The sequence below is a fragment of the Hordeum vulgare genome, chromosome 5H (genome assembly GCF_904849725.1).
Source record: "Hordeum vulgare subsp. vulgare chromosome 5H, MorexV3_pseudomolecules_assembly, whole genome shotgun sequence".
Classification (NCBI taxonomy): domain Eukaryota; kingdom Viridiplantae; phylum Streptophyta; class Magnoliopsida; order Poales; family Poaceae; genus Hordeum; species Hordeum vulgare.
Window position 1 is genome coordinate 384,071,953 of NC_058522.1, and position 10,800 is coordinate 384,082,752.

A 10,800-nucleotide genomic window follows, 5' to 3' on the forward strand; every position below is an offset into this window, starting at 1 on the left:
GTACCGAGAGGGATCAAGTGATCCCATGGTATGGTAAGCATTGTCCATTATGTGTTTGTGTAGTAACCCATGGTCTTCGTGGGAGTTCTATGTGGGGGTTAGGTGTGTTTCCATGGGCTTGCGTCAAAGAGAAGATCTCATACAACCCATGAAGTATGACGTCAAGTTGTGATCGTCATCAAGATTCCGATGTGCAAGTTCAAGTGGATCAGCACGAAGATATCATGCTTGAAGCTTGTTGTCCATTGTGGTGGCAATGGACTTGTGAAGATATGCTAAAGAGTGGCTCACCCATAGTGAGTATGGGGGAGCAATCAACTAGTCTTAATCAAGCCAACGCAATCAAGAAAGGTGGTCCATCTTGAGGAAGCCAAGATCATCATCATCTAGCTCAAGAGGACGAGGTGCAAGGTATAGGTTTGCCCTTGATAGGTTTTCCGTTTAGGATAGATTGTTGTACTATCAAGGGGGGCTCTCAAGTGGGTAGCTTGATCGTATCGTTCGTTGAGAGCTCAAACCATCTGCATCCTTGCATCATACTTCTTGGTTCTTGTTTGGTGTTTCTCTTTGTGAGTTTTAGAGCTTATGGTCATCTTCGTGACAAGCTCGAGTTCATCGAAAACGGAGTCCATATGCATCTACTATGATGTTTTCGATGTTGGAGTTTTTGCCGGTTCTTCATTCATAGAGGACTCACATCTCTATATCATTGGCATTTTCATATCTGCATGGTCTTAAGATTTCCATTCGATGTTTGGATAGCTCTTGTCGTCCTGAATCCAACAAGCTTGGGTTTGCTCGATTCGGAGCTCGTATGCGAAAGTTATGGCTGTTTCAGTGGCGAGCGATAGTACCGCTCGACCTAGCGGTAGTACCGCTAGAGTTGGCGGTAGTACCTCTGGCCCTAGCGGTAGTACCGCTAGAGCTGGCGGTAGTACCGTTGTCGAGCGGTAGTACCGCCCTTGGCCAGCGGTAGTACCGCTCCAAGTTTTTAGTACCGTCATCTTTGCGGTTGTACTGCGTCGGACCTTTTTGCGAAGACTTTCTTGGCGGTGGTACTGCCTTTGCACTACCAGGGGCCCAGCGGTAGTACCGCTGGGACGAGCGGTAGTACCGCTGGAGTGCTAGCGGTAGTACCGCTGCAGCTGGCGATAGTACCGCCCCTAGTCAGCGGTAGTACCGCTGCAGCCAGCGGTAGTACCGCTGGGCTCGGGCTGTAAGTGGGGGTAACGGTCTGATTCCTTCCCCACTATATAAAGGGGGTCTTCTTTCCCCTTGGCCTTATCTATCCGTTGAGCTCTTGTTCTACCTCCATTGTTGACATTCTTAGACCTTGCTTACTCTCAATCCCTCCAATGATTCTTGCTTGTTCTTGAGGGAGAAGAGAGAGGAGATCTAGATCCACATCTCCACCAATCACTTTCTACTCTATGTGAGGGGAACCCCTTGGATCTTGATCTTGGAGTTCTTTGTGAGCTCCTTGTTCTTCCTCTCATATTTCTCCATAGCTTCCGTTGTTGTGGAGGGATTTGAGTGTGAGGGACTTGACCACTTCGTGTGTTCTTGCCATTGCATTAGTTGCATCGGTTTGAGTTCTCCACGGTGATACGTGGAAGTGAAGTTTGAGAAGCTTATTACCTTTGGTACTTAGTACCCTAGATATTGTTCTTCGCGGATGCTTTGGCGTCCTAGAAGCTTGGTGGTGTCTCGGAGCTCAATCATTGTGGTGTGAAGCTCCGGCCAAGCGTTGGGGTCTCCAATTAGGTTGTGGAGATTGCCCCGAGCAATTTGTACGGGTACCGGTAACCGCCCCCAAGGGTTGCCACGTGTACGGGTTCGGTGACCGCCCCCAAGGTTTGCCATTTGTACGGATTCGGTGACCGCCCTCAAGGGTCCCTTAGTGGAATCACGGCATCTTGCATTGTGCGAGGGCGTGAGGAGATTACGGTGGCCTTAGTGGCATCTTGGGGAGCATTGTGCCTCCACACCGCTCTAACGGAGATTAGCATGCAAGGGTGTGAACTTCGGGATACATCATCGTCTCCCCGTGCCTCGGTTATCTCTTACCCGAACCCTTTACTTATGCACTTTACTTTGTGATAGACATATTGTTTATCGTAATATATCTTGCTATCACTTAGTTGTTTATCTTGCTTAGCATAAGTTATTGGTGCACATAGGTGAGCCTAGTTGTTTGTAGGTTTTGTGCTTGACATATTAATCGCTAGTTTTATTCCGCATTTGTTCAAGCCTAAACCTTAATTATTTTAAAGCGCCTATTCACCCCCCCTCTAGGCGACATCCACGTCCTTTCACACCTCTCTAGAAGCAACTCTATCGCTATTCATACTCTTGCGAAGGAGGTCTCGAACATGAGGGTCATGCACGACTGAACTTAGTAGCGTCAAAGTCTGCGGCGTGTCCATCGAATCTTCTCCGCCGCCATGTCCAGAACCTTCTCCGACTCCGTGTCCAGACTCTTCCCCGCCGTCGTGTTCGGATTCTTCACCACCGCGGTGTTCGGCGCCATCGTCTTCGTGTCGACCGTTCATCTCTTCGTCTAGACCCATATCGTTATTCCCTGCCATGTGGACGTCCTCATCATCGTCTTCACTTATCCAAAGAGTATAGCCACCCATGAAACCATTGATCAGCAAGTGGGCCTTCAAACTGCCACCGTCAAAAGGGTTGAAAATTACTCCTTCTTTGCATTTTGTACACGGACATCTAATCCCAGACCGTTTATTTGCAAACATGTCCATCACAGCCGATTGCAAGTATCGCTCAACCTTCCTACCACTGACCTTCATGACTGCAAGGTATAACAAGCAAAAGGGATATCAACAAAATGCATGCATATAAAAATTTGGCATGACCTTGCCTAAAAATAGGACATATTGAGTTTTCTCGAAATTCGCCGAAATGAAAATAAATCGACATTTTGGCAAAACATAAGCAACTCACGGGTCATGTCTCTCACACAAATCCCTTCATATTGCAAACACACATATTCCCATTATTGTAATGCACAACTTTTTACTCACCTATATATATCCTGAGAGAGATTTTGCACGGCTAAATAGTGGAGAAGGGCAAAGGGGGGACAGGGGAGAGGGGCTGTGTGTGGGTTAAAGGAGGGCAACAATGGTGGCGGAGAAAGGAGGAGATAGGGCAAAGGGGGAGGAAGGGGGAGAGGGGCTGTGTGTGGGTGATAGGTAGAAGGAAGAGAGAAGAAGGGCAACAATGGTGGAGAAGTAACTTAGAGAGAGGAAAGGAGAAAGGAGGGTATATGGAAAAGGGGGGAGGGGGAGAGGGGTGTGTGTGGATGAAAAGCTAGCAGTAGCGCTTTTACCATGCCGGTGCTACTACTACAGCTATTGTCGGTGGTCTCGTTGGGTCCCTTTTAGTAGTAGCGTTGGATACGGTGCAGCGCTATTGCTATGGACCTTACCAGTAGCGCTTTTACCATGCAAGTGCTGCTACTATAGCTACTGCGGGTGGCCTTGTTGGGCCATGTTTATCAGTAGCGCTGAAAACAGAGCCAGCGCTACTGCTAAGTAGCAGCAGCGCGTGCCATTTTCCAGCGCTACTAATAGGCTCCTGCCTATAAATTTTTCCCTACTAGTGTCTTTGTGGCTTGCATCGACAGTATGGTCAAGTAAAATGGAGAAGTACTTTGCTTATTTTACCTTTCTAATGATTTCAGACCTGATTGCAGTGGCGAGCAAATTTATTTGTTCATTCTGGATGGAAGGACGAAGACAATGATCATGGATTTTATCATTTGTGATGCGGTCAACATGTTATTTTATAATTGGGTCAAACTCAGCCAACATTTGAACCAATCCTAAGAAATTGCCGATGATGTCCTGGTAGACCTTGCTATTACTGTCGTGAAATGCTATATTATGTTCCGCAAGAAATTTCATAATCAGAAGAATCATGAGCAAAACTTTTCTCCAATGCTTCCTTTTCTTATCAAGTTCTCGCTGAGCAACTTTATCAATTGTCTAATTATTCTCCAATCTGAGGCGCAAGTCATACCAAGTACTCATATTTGTGACATATTCTCTACCATTTTCATGTTCTTTGAGCTTAGTGATAAGATGATGCCAGTCACTAAAGTCATCATCTGCTAATTGACCTCTTGCATGTCCCTTTCTTAATTATTTGCAACAATAATAAAAAACCTTGTCGACATCTTTGTTGTACACAAGCTACACTCTATCACACTTTTTTCCATTCGAGACAACTCTAGTGTATGATAATGCAGAAAACCTTCTACCCAATTTGTCTCTAGGACCATGCTCAATCGGCAGATCTCGTTTAGGACCCTTTCGCAACAAAATATCAATCATTCTAGGATCAAGTGCATCCCATGTTCTTGGATCAAATATATCAGGTTGAACAGAATTATTGATGTTATCAGCAATATTAGAATCATCACCTTCAGCGGCAATATTAGCACTATCACCTTCAATGGCAATATCATCAGTCTCTCCTTCATCAACATGATTAGAATCATCATCTTCGTCGACATTCTTAGCATCATCACCTTCATCAGTTTGTGCAATGTGAGCCTCAACCTCTACTGGATCACCACCATGTGCATCAAGCCTTGATATCTACACAGGGCCCCAAAATTTTGGGGGGCCCCGGTCTGGTAAATAATAAGTCAACATATATATGAAAAAAAAGGCCTAGTAAAAACACAATCCCAAGTAGCCCACATACGCACGTACGTAGCCCTCGTACAGCCCTGCCCTTGTAGTCCTAAGCACAATTAGCGATCTGGACGGCGGTTGCGTGCCTGGCGAGTGGCGAGTGGCGACGGTGGCAGGTATCGAGCAAGGCGACAGCCGACGGGTCGAGTCGACGGCGACAGAGGGAAGATGCCAGGCCAGACTAAGACGTACACGGCAGCGCATCATCTCTCCAGCCCTGCATCTCTCCCTTGCAAGCGTAAGTCTCTCTAGGCAGCACACAAAGCGTAGGTCTAGGTGAAAAGTCTTTTTTATTTTGAGCTACAAAGGTTTAGAATTCTTAGAGTTTGAATTGATCCAGATTATATTTATTCTTATTAAACAGAAAGAATCATGCATCCAGGAAGGAAGTATGATTCCGGTGATTCAAAGCGAAGGAAGGAACAAAAACTAGAAGAAGATGCTCAAGTACAAAAGGGTTCTCCTGATAAATTTGTTTTGAAAGAACCTCGGCCCAATTCTGAAAACCAAACTCCAGATGCTAATACTGTTGATGCACATGGTGGTGATCCAGTATAGGTTGAGGCTCACATTTCACAAACTGATGAAGGTGATGATATTAAGAATGTCGACGAAGGTGATGATTCTAATCATGTTGATGAAGGAGAGACTGCTGATATTGCCGCTCAAGGTGATAGTGCTAATATTGCCGTTGAAGGTGATGATTCTAATATTGCTGATAACATCAATAATTCTATTCAACCTGATATATTTGATCCAAGAACATGGGATGCACTAATCCTAGAATGATTGATATTTTGTTGCGAAAGGGTCCTAAAAGAGATCTGTTGATTGAGCATGGTCCTAAAGACAAATTGGGTAGAAGGTTTTCTACATTATCGTACACTAGAGTTCTCTCCAATTGAGAAAAGTGTGATAGAGAGTGGCTTGTGTACAAGAAAAGTTATTGACAAAGTTTTTTTGTTTTTCTCCAAATTATTAAGAAATGGACATGTGAGAGGTCAGTTAGCAAATGATGGCTTTAGTGACTGGCATCATCTTATTAGTAGGCTCAAAGAGCATGAAAATGATAGAGAACATGTCACAAATATGAGTACTTGATATGACTTGCGCCTCGGGTTGGAGAAGAATCAAACAATTGATAAAGTTGCTCAGGGAGAACTTGAGAAGGAAAGGGAGCATTGGAGAAAAAAATTGCCGAGGATTCTTCTGATTGTGAAATTTCTTGCAGAACATAATATAGCATTTTGTGGCAGTAACAGCAGGTTCTACCAAGACAACAATGGCAATTTCTTAGGATTGGTTCAAATGTTGGCTGAATTTGACCCGATTATAAAAGAACATGTTGACCACATCAGAAATGATAAAATCCATGATCATTATCTTGGTCCTTCCATCCAGAATGAACTAATAAATTTGCTCGCTGCTGCAATTAGGTCTGAAATCATTAGAAAGGTAAAAAAGCAAAGTACTTCTCCATTTTACTTGACTATACTCCCGATGCAAGCCACCAAGAGCAGATGTCTTTGATAATTAGGTATGTTGATGCATCTTCGGGTTCTTTTTGCATTGAAGAATCCTTCTTAGGTTTTTTGGATGTGAATGACACCATTGGGCAAGGACTATTTCATGTTCTAAAAAATGAATTGAAAATTCTTGACCTTGATATTGACAATCTGAGAGGGTAGGGATATGATAATGGGGTAAATATGAAAGGATGCCATAATGGGGTACAAAGTAAAGTTTTGAAAATAAACCGAAGAGCTTTTTATTCAGCTTGTGGTTGTCATAGTTTGAATTTGATACTATATATGTGATATGGCAAAGTCTTGTTGTAAAGCATCTGATTTTTTTTAGTTATCCAACGCATCTACACAACATTTGCTAATTCTACTAAAAGATGGCAAATTCTCAAAGATAACATAACATGAGTGACGTTCAAGTCATTGTCATCTACTTGTTAGGAGAGTCGTGTTGATAGTGATAAGGCTATAAGGATTTAATTACCCGAAATAAGGGAGGCTTTACTACAAGTGGCTGAAAATGATAAAGATCCATCAACAAGTAGTGAGGCTTGGTCATTGGCAGAAAATGATCTTTGTGACTTTGAATTCTTAGTGTCAATAATCATATGGTATGAAATATTATCGGCTATTAATTTGATTAGCAAAGAGTTGCAGTCAAAGGATATGCTCATTGATATTGATATTGCAATTGAATCTATAAAGGGCTTGATTCCTTTCTTCACTAAGTATAGAGAAACTGGCTTTTCAAAAGCATTGGAAGTTGCAAAAAAACTGCAATGAATATGGAATCAAGAGAAAAGGGCAATTTGATGAGGGCGCGGATGATCCATCTGTTGTTTCACAATCAGCAGAGGAGTCATTTAGGGTCAGTTATTTCTGCATATTGTTGATCAAGCTATAGTTTCACTTAACACGAGATTTGAACAATATGAGGGGTATGAAAAAATATTTGGTTTCTTGTTTACTAAAGATAGGCTGCGATCCTTGGATGACAAGAGTTTGTTGGCTGCTTGTGTTAATCTTGAAGATGCACTTAAGAGTGGAGAACATAAATACATTGATGGACTTGAATTGGGTTGCGAGCTAATTTTTCTCCAAGACTCACTTAGAAATCTATGGGCCCACTTGATATTTTAATTTTTTTGAAGAAGCGCTCCTTAATCTATCCTAATGTTGTTATTGCATACAGAATTTTGTTAACCATTTCAGCGACAGTTGCATCTGCAGAAACGAGCTTTTCTAAACTCAAGTTGTTGCAATCCTACTTGCGTTCTACTATGACACAAGAAAGACTCAATGGATTGGCAACAATAGCACTTGAAAATGATGTCTTGTAGAAGATTAATTATAAGATATAATCGAAGATTTCATTTCAAGAAATACTCGAAGAATGCTGCTTTTTGGTAGAAAATGAGGTCAGTTTGTAAGTTTATTGCGTTAATACCATCATTAATATTTTATTGTATGTGATAAACTTTCTAAATATTATACCAAATAATACATATTTAAAGTTAAATAATTAAATGAGAGTATGCTCTGCTTACATTAGTTCTTTAGAGGCGGCCTGTGTCCAATGGGATAAACGGTAAAGGTGGGTTCCAGTGGGATAAATGGGATAAACCCTATTAATTTTGCTTGTGTCCAGTGAGAACCTACTAAAGCAGTTTAAGAGCATCTCCAAGAGCATACCCATATTTTGGGTAGTCAAAACCATTATAGGTAGAGGAGAGAGAAGGTTTGGGTATCCAAAAAAAATCTGCTTTTCAAGCTTACCCATATTTGGATACCCAAAAACTGGTTTCATTGTTTTGATCATTTCCTTCTCTCTACTTCTCTCCAACATTTATCATACACCAACACAATATAATCCGAATTTAATAAAAATCATACACAAGATAATATAATATAATCTGAATATATGACACCAACACAATATAATCCAAATTTAACATAATCCGAATTTAATAGAAATCATACCAAGTTGAGGATATGCATACCTTGTTTATTGCACTAGTCCCACTTGGGTTGAGACGATCCACTTGAGCTAAGCAACCCGACCACTTGGAGCAATCGGTGTTGATGGTCTGAAAACGATGTTGGAGTGAAATTTGGCTTCTTATAAACTTGGAGTGTTTTTCAAAGTAATCATGGATTACAGACTTGGAGTGTTTTTCAAAGTAATCATGGATACGCTCCCAATAGGTGTTGGTTGATTGTTCATTCCCGGTGATGGGATCAATGCCAACCGACCTCCATGCATGGCACAAAGCCTCATCTTCCTTTTGTGTGAAATTTGCTCCTCGCACCGCCCTACGTGGAGTTGGTTGATCCACAAAACCTTCACCATCGTTTGTAGGTTCATCCACAAAACCTTCTCCACCATCTTGAGATGCAACATCATCATGGGCAAATTCTTGTGATGGCATGTCTCCACAAGTAAACTTGAGAAAATCCTCATCGGCCATGCTATATACAATAAACCATACATAAGCAACATTACCACTAATTCATACTACAAGAATTACCACTAATTCATGTGCATACAAGAATTACACGGAATTTGTGCTACAAATGAATTGCATTTGACTAAATCAAACATACAACAACCAGGAATTTAAAAACAAAAAAAACAATGCAATTACCTTGGGGGCATTTGGTCGAGCACCATGAGGGCAGTACCCGTGGTGCTCGTCGGCGACGCCGGCACGGGCACAATCGGCGGTGATTGAGCCGCCTGAGGTGCGGGAGGGCATGGCAACGGGACCTGCACGGTCGCAGATGGCGGCAGAGGCGCCGCCACGGCCTTCTTGGCCGCCTTCTTCTTCGCCGCGAGCGCCGGGTCCCGGGGAGGCCGCTTTGCCGTGCCCTTCTTCTTCGACGGGGCGACGATCGGAGCAGGCTCGGCGGCACTCTCCAGTGCACCAGGAGAAGCGATGGTGGCGGCGACCGGCCGCGGCGGCTTCGCCAACCCTAGGCACCGAGCGGCCTTCGGCTCAGACGTCGTGGCCGCGGGGGCAGCAGGCAGGGCGGTGGGAGGGGGTGCGGGAGGGGCGACGGAGGTGGCGGGGTCGACGGCCCCCTCATCCATGGCGCGGCGGCGGCCGGCGCGACGGCCGCGCGCGGTGGCGGGGTCAGGCGGGGAGGCGAGGCGCCGAGGAAAACTTCCGCGCGCGACCGGTTTCCAGTTCCCGCACGAGATTTGGGTCGGATGGGTATTTGCCCCACAATACCCATATATGCCAATTCTGGGCTAGATTTTGGGTAGTGGCCTAAATTTTTTTGATGGGGACCATTTATGGGTATGCTCTTGAAGCTAGTTTTTTGTCCCCAATACCCAAAAAAACAGTTTTTGGGTATTGAGAGCAAATATGGGTATGCTCTTGGAGATGCTCTAAGTAGGATGGAATGATTAGTCCCACTAAATCCCACTCTCACCTGCAGCCTCAAATCAAACATTTTGGTGCAAATAACAACATTTGCTTCAGACGGACAAATGTTCTCTACATGCTCAGGCGCCTACTTGCTTCAAGGACGTTAAAGGTCCTCAATATGTTTTCACTTGCTGAGATGCAACCTCTCAAGCATGGAAAATAGCAGTCTAGATCTCTAGATCTTGCTTCATGGCTGTCCCAGACAAAGAAGCAACCACCACCACATGGATCTTGCTTCATCTCTAGATCTCTAGATTTTTTTTTCTTTTTTCTTTTTTTCTCTTTTTTTTATCAAAGAAACTCGATCAACTAAAAGCAGAGCACCTGCTCGTGCAGGCAAGGCGGATGGGATTGTGAGCAAAGTACAACGGGCAAAGCGCTCCTTGGTAGCGGACTGGAAAGGAGACGGAGCCGGCGTCCTGGGCAACAGCAGCCGACGTCGAGAGCGCGGACAAGCAGCAGGAGATGGGGTCCGGCGGAACGGCAGAGGACGGAACCCACCTCGGGGTAGCCTTCTCCTCCAGGCAGGTAGACGCGGCGGCAGCTGATCTGGCGAGGGGCGAGATTCAGAGAGGGGCTGCGGGATCGTGCGGACGGCGGGATCCAGCAGGGTGGAACGAAGACGACGGGATCCGGCAGAGGATGGCAGGATCCGGCAGAGGACGGCGGGATCCGGCGACTTCGGTCGAGGGGCGTCGATCTGGAGCAGCTTCGTTCCAGGTGCTTCAGGCGAGAGAGGACCCGACGGCCTCGAGCGATAGAGAAGACCCAGCAACAGCGGCTTCGAGCGAGACCTAGGCACCCAGCGACAGCGACAGAGTCTTCAAACGAGAGAGAGAGGGCCCGGCGGCTGCGCTCCTCGATCCAGACGAGGAGAAAAGCAACGGCGACGAGAAGATCAATAGCACGAGTTGCAGCGTGCAAGAAATTGACCTAGTTCTAATACCATTGTTAGAAAATACGTAACTTGTATCTCCAAAAGGCCATAGGACAGTATATATACATGTACAGGTGTGTAATATGCAAAAAAAACTTATACAATAGGGTAAATACGAAAGGTTACATGCCTACATATATAGTAGCCTAACATTCTATAGGATAAGATTTCAAAGGAAACAT

At 44.5% G+C, this 10,800-nt stretch overlaps 1 long non-coding RNA gene across 1 annotated transcript; it reads right to left on the reverse strand.

Annotated features, from left to right (window-relative positions):
- Positions 1–4,139: 4,139 nt before the first annotated feature.
- LOC123395867 lies at positions 4,140–9,094 on the reverse strand. The gene is made up of 2 exons (XR_006609847.1): positions 8,248–9,094; positions 4,140–4,660 (listed from the first exon to the last, which is right to left on the reverse strand). It is a non-coding gene; the product is annotated as an uncharacterized LOC123395867 (long non-coding RNA).
- Positions 9,095–10,800: the final 1,706 nt, after the last annotated feature.